The following is a 6152-nucleotide window of genomic DNA, read 5'->3' as shown; positions in this document are numbered from 1 at the left end:
CAATATGTTGACTTCTTCTCAACTATTTGAAAATCTGGAATGTATTAGCATGGGGGAAAGAATCAGTCAACTTGAAATGAAGAATGACCCATATTATTTCCAACATCCAGTCAGAAGTTAGGCCTCCAAAACAAGGACAAAGAAATCACAGCGAGACCCATGACAAATGTAGGCGACAGTTGATTGAAACCCCTTTCCTGGAAAGGAATTGCGGGTGTGGGGGGATCGACACATCTCTTTTCTATAGCCCAAGGGGGTAGAGTAGAATTTGTAGAGAGTTTTGAGATCTATCGCCATGAGATTCTTTCTGAGAGAACTACCAAGATGACAGCCAGGGGATGGGAGTGGAGCTGTATCACTTTCAATATCTTAAGATTCATTTCTTCTGCATTATTTGAGCTCATTTATGTGCATTTCAATCATGTAAATTCTGAGATCGATATTCTCTCAATACACATTTCTTTGGCAGTCATGACAGGAGACAAAGGGTTTCTATTCCCAACTTGAAGGCAAGGAGTGCATTAGGGGCAACTCCAAGGGAAATACTATTGATGGAGATATCAATCTAACTTCTACACGAGTTTTGTTATCTTCCCTTTTGGTTCTATCCCTGGAAATTCCCCCCGACTAGTCTGCTGAAAGATAAAATCATCTAAATCTGCCTCCAAAGAACCTGACAGGCTGAAGCAGGAGGAGACCTGAGAGACGGCCACATTCAAATCCAAACGGAACGCTGAGACCTGCCTGTTGCCACACCAGCCCCCACCCGTCCCGAGGAGAAGGAGGCACCGACCTGTCGTGTGCGATCTAATGAGCAGGGAAAGAATCTGGGAATTACCTTCTGTAAAAACTCATCCTTTTGTTCCTCAAACACCTGTGGAAATAGCTGATTCAAGAAGTTGTTGACAGAGGGATGGTCCGCGTCTCTCAGCAGCTCCTTGGCTCACCAGCCGTTGTCAACCAAGCCAGTTGGCAGACTGAGGGCAGGGCAAGAATGCTGACGCCGAACACTCTTTGCTGTTGGCATCCGTGACATCACAATCAGCTTGTGCATAAACACACACAGACCCCACCCAGAGAGACACACCCCCAGAAAAGTTAGTAACATGAACAAGACTGAGAGACTCCCCCAAATCTCTCGGCATTTTGATTTGGGGGAGGGGGATCATAGGAGCCGACTGCATGGGTGCTCCGGGCCTGGATCACCCAGGAGGAAATATTAGTGGGTGCTTAGCACCCAGTGGCAGCCAAGCTCTGCCCTCCCCGCAGTGCGTCTCGCCCGCCTGCGGCCCCACTGAGCAACTCCCCACTCTCCCTCCCAGCACTTCCTGCCCACCCCAGAACAGCTGTTTCATGGAATTGAGGATGCTCCGGGAGGGTCGGTTAGGGGCGGGGACATGGCATACTTGGGGCAGTGCATGGGATTCTTCTCTCCTAAGTGCAGGGCTCAGCACTTGTCCTTGCTGAACCTCATCAGATTTCTTTTGGCCCAATCCTCTAATTTGTCTGGGTCACTCTGAACCCTATCCCGACCCTCCAGCGTATCTCCCTCTCCCCCCAGCTTAGTGTCATCTGCGAACTTGCTGCGGGTGCAATCCATCCCATCCTCCAGATCATGCACGAAAATGGTGAAGAAAACCGGCCCCAGGAGTGACCCGTGGGGAAGCGGGGGAGGGGGTGGAGGAGAGGAGGCAGACGGTGAGTGGCAGGGACCCCACAGAGGGGGGTGCAGTGGAGGAGAGGGGGAACTCATCCAGGCAGCGGTGGGCAGTGTGGGCTGGGAGAAGGGGCGAGGCAGATACAGGAAGAGATGGAGCACAGGCAGGGCACTGGGGCCCAGGCACCCGGGGCCTGGTCATCGTCGGCACCAGGAGAGGAGAGGAGAGAGAGAGAGAGAGAGTTGGCGAACACACGAGAGAAGACAGAGAAACATGAGAGCAAGGCAAGCCACTCACCACCTGGAGTCATCCTCTTGGATCCAACCTTCTGCTGTGGAGGAGACACCGTTCTTGACCAGAGAAATGAGCAGCTTCTGAAAATGGGGATGTTTTCTCCCTCGTAACCACAGCTGATCAGGAACCTTTTCTTACAAACCGAACCCTAATTTACAGGGCTTTTCTACCTGGACTCAGGTGGGGCGTGAAGAGAGCCCTCACCAAACCAGACACTTATCTCACCAAGACTGGCGCTTGCTCGGCTCCCAGATGGAGGGCTCTTGCCTGGCATCACCAACGGTCACAGGCTCGCTGCTCTCACTCACTTTCCATCGCATGAGGGCAGTAGACTCTGAGGCTTGACTTCTTTTTCCTTCGTACTAAAGCCAGCAGAGTGGGGGAAAAACAAAAAAAATTACCATCTCCGTCTGCAGTGTCGTGTAGTCTCTTCATTTCACATCTCCCGTATCCCACGGCTCCGCCCTCAACCCATCTCCCGTTCCTACTTTACAACTGCAACTAGAAGGCGCCCATTGTAACGGCACCCAAAATCGTCACTTTGCTCAGGAGACTCTGGTCCCTTCCTCAGCCTTAATCCCAGAGCCTCGTACTCAACAAGGAAGCCCACGGCCTGTGAAGAGTACGACAGGGAGTACAGATGAGGAATTGAAAGCACTGACCGCTTACTCACAGCCAGTTATGCGGGAGGCAGAAAGCTGACGACTCTTCACGTCTGCTTAGAAGGATGTCCAAGCTGCTCAGGTCCACTCCTGCCATATTCTCCTCCGGCTAGGGCTCCTGGACAATTCCTCTGCGAAAGCAGCTGCAAAAGCCAAGCATGAGCCATCACTCCACAAAGCTCGATGGGTGCTGGAAATCTTGCCCTCAGCCCTGCCTCACTCTTTCATCCCATCCACATCGGCCCCACTCGAGGAACAGAGACGGAGTTAACACCGACAGTCACCGCTCCACTCTCGCACCCACTGCCCTGCATGATTTTCGTCCCCTCCTACTGCTTCTTGGCTTCCGAGACATAGCCTGCGGGGATGCACACCTAGCGTGCCTGCCCGTGTCCTGTGAAGGGAGACAGCACAGGGAAAGGCAAGGACAGAGAGAGAGAGACAGAGACAGAGACAGAGTGTGTGTGATGGCCAACATACTAGAGGAGAGACAGAGAAAAACATGGTAGGATAGCAAGCAACTCACCTCCTGGAGTCATCTGTGATGAAGCGGGACTTCATGTTTCCTCTGAATCGTGTGGGGGTGCCTCAGTTTCCCCTAGGCAGTTCTTAAGGATCTAGGTGGTGGGGTAAGGGTGTATGATCGTTGCAGAGCTCTGGAGGGCAGGTGTGTGCAGGGGTCTGGACACAGAGAATGGCCGACACCCTCTTTCCTGGCACCTGATGCCCTGGGCCCTTCCCCCCTGCAAGGTGAGAGCTAAAGGGTTGGAGAACAAAGGAATCCGGTGCCCTCCTGGCCGGGGACAGGGACAAAGCCCAGAGGAGGAGGGGCTGGGGGGAGTTTCAGTTGGGGGCTGGCTGGAGACATGGAGTGAAGGGCAGACGGGGTTGTCTGGCTCACTGCCCCCCAAAATGGACCCGGCTGAGGGGTCCTGTTCTCTGCACCTACAAGCTCTGTGTTAGACCATGTCCCTGTCGTCTAATAAAGCTCTGTTTTCCTGGCTGGCTGAGAGTCCCGTCTGACTGCGGAGTTGGGGGGCAGGACCCTCTGGCTTCCCCAGGACCCCGCCTGGGCGGACTGGCTGTGGGAAGCGCAGGGAGGGGCAGAGGAGGCTGAAGGCTCCGAGGTCAGAGCCAGGAAGGTGGAGCCGGGGGAGCTGTGTGTCCTGCAGACAGGCTGCTCCCCGAGAGGAGACTTCCCCAGAGTCCTGCCTGGCTTCCTGGGGAGCAGTTCCAGAGCATCGCCCGGGGACCCCGGGACATCCTCCTCCTAGATGAAACCTTCTGCTGTGTGACGTGTTGTGTGTGTCGTGTTGCATGTGTCGTGTGACGTGTTGTGTGTGTGACTTGTGTGTCGTTTTGTGTGTGTGAGACGTGTTTATGTGTGCGTGTTGTGGTCCATGTTGAGTGTGTGTGTGCCATGTTGTATGCCGTGTTGTGTGCATGTGCCGTGTTGTGTGCCGTTTTGTGTGCATGTTGTGTGTGTCAGTGTCATGTGTTGTGTGAGATTTTTGTGTCTCGTGTCATGTGCCTTTTTGTGTGTCGTGTGTCGGTGTCGTGTGTCATGTTGTCTGTGTGTGTGTCGGTGTCGTGTGTCGTGTTATCTGTGTGTGTGTCGTGTTGTGTGTGTGTGTGATATTTTGTGTGCGATGTTTTGTGCATCGTGTTGTGTGTGTGTGTCACGTTGTGTGCCATTTTGTGTGTCATGTGAGGTGTTGTGTGTCATATTGTGTGTGGGTGTCGGTGTCGTGTGTGATTTCTGTGTCACGTTGTCTTCTGTTTTGTGCGTCTTGGTGTGTGTGTGTGTGTGTCGGTGTCGTGTGTGATTTCTGTGTCACGTTGTCTGCCGTTTTGTGCCTCGTCTCGTGTGTGTGTGTATGTGTGTGTGTCGGTGTTGTGTGTGATTTTTGTGTGTCGTGTTGTGTGCTGTTTTGTGTGTCATTTTATTTGTGTGTGTCGGTGTCCTGTGTTGTGTGTGTGTGAGAGACGTGTTTCTGTATGTGTGACGTGTTCTGTGTGTGTGTGTCGGTGTCATGGTGTGTGTGTGTGTGTCAGTGTCATCTGTCTTGTTTTGTGTGTGTGATGTTTTGTGTGTGATGTGTGTGTTGTCTTGGGTGGCCACACAGGGTAATGCACAAAGCACTTCCGTCACGGAGCAACAGTGACACCAGGTGGCCAATCCAGATAATGCACAAACCATTTCCCTCACAGAGCAACAGTGAGAGTGGGTGGCCACTGTTACGAATTATACCTGACAGGTCACGCACACAAGCTGCTGCGAATTATACCCGATAGGTCACGCACAGGAACTGCTGCGAATGATACCCGATTGGTCCCGCACAGGTCGAGTCTAGGCTGAGGCACACGAACGAAGTCCACAACGGCAGGGTTCCCAAAAAGACTAAGTTTATTACGCTCGAGCGTGGTGCCCCCCTGCTCATCAGGAGGGGACCCCGCATGCAGGTTATACAAAGATTATAGACCTTTCAGCAAAGCACGTTGCCCTCGTGCATCGGAAACCTTAGCCAATAGACAAACCCTTCCCTTACCTACCACCTATCCCTGCTAGGTACATTCCCCGCGCTAAACCATGACTTCAACTACATTGCATGGTCCTAAAGCAATGCACCAGTAACTTTTCTTATCAGGATGGGAGGCCCACATCAAGGCCAGGAGGCAGGGAGTTAGGAACAGACAAAGAACAGAAACCGGGAGATAAAACAGGCTGGAGACAAGGGCGGGGGGGCGGAGGATTTTCACAGGAATGCAGTATCTAAGAAACACTCCTCCTGGTGCATGATGTGCTTGCTTTTAGACAATGGTGGGCCCCAAACCAAAATGGAGTCACATATGCTAACTTTTCCTTCACACCACTCAGGGTAATGCACCAACAATTTCCCTCGTGGAGCAACAGTGACACTGGGTGGCTAATCCAGGTATTGCACAAAGCATTTCCCTCCTGGAGCAACAGTGACACTCGGTGGCCACTCAGGGTAATGCACAAATCATTTCCCTCCTGGACCAACAGTGACAGTGGGTGGCCAATTCAGGTCATGCTCAAATCATTTCCCTCATGGAGGAAGAGTGACACCGGGCGGCCCCTTGGAGTAACACACAAAGCATTTCCTCACGGAGCACCAGTTGCACAAACTGAGTTTAATAATAATAATAATAAACAAAAAATAGTTTCACTAGAAAAGGTAGATTTTCAGTGATTATAAGGGATAGCAAACAGAAGAAGGCAGATTACTAAGCAAATACAAATACACACGCATACTAAGCCTAAGATCTTAAAGAGACTGGATTCAAGAAGTTATTTCCCATCCTAAATGTCTTTTGGCATCTTGAAGAGTTTCTGTAGCTTAGACTTCCCGTTGTTTCTCTTTACAGACTAGACTCCTGTCTTAGTCTGGACTTCCCCCTTCTCATTTCCTTTGTCTCTTCAGGTACTTTCAGCAGCCTTTCTACTGCCCTGCATGATTTTCGTCTGCTCCGACTTTTCCATGGCTCCCGAGACCTCACCTGTGGGAATGCACCA

The 6152-nt window shown here is 51.8% G+C and overlaps 1 long non-coding RNA gene across 4 annotated transcripts; it reads right to left on the bottom strand.

Annotated features, from left to right (window-relative positions):
- Positions 1 to 862: 862 nt before the first annotated feature.
- LOC119566043 lies at positions 863 to 3280 on the bottom strand. Of its 4 annotated transcripts, none has more exons than XR_006290568.1 (4): positions 2626 to 3280; positions 2178 to 2314; positions 1956 to 2085; positions 863 to 1017 (listed from the first exon to the last, which is right to left on the bottom strand). It is a non-coding gene; the product is annotated as an uncharacterized LOC119566043 (long non-coding RNA). The 4 variants fall into 4 exon arrangements; XR_006290571.1 differs by having other exon boundaries at positions 1956 to 2032; XR_006290570.1 differs by having other exon boundaries at positions 1956 to 2314; positions 2626 to 2757; positions 3141 to 3187.
- Positions 3281 to 6152: the final 2872 nt, after the last annotated feature.

This window comes from Chelonia mydas, chromosome 4 (genome assembly GCF_015237465.2).
Source record: "Chelonia mydas isolate rCheMyd1 chromosome 4, rCheMyd1.pri.v2, whole genome shotgun sequence".
Taxonomy (NCBI): domain Eukaryota; kingdom Metazoa; phylum Chordata; order Testudines; family Cheloniidae; genus Chelonia; species Chelonia mydas.
The sequence above is the reverse complement of the archived record's forward strand: the minus strand, read 5'-3'. Positions and strand labels throughout refer to the sequence as shown.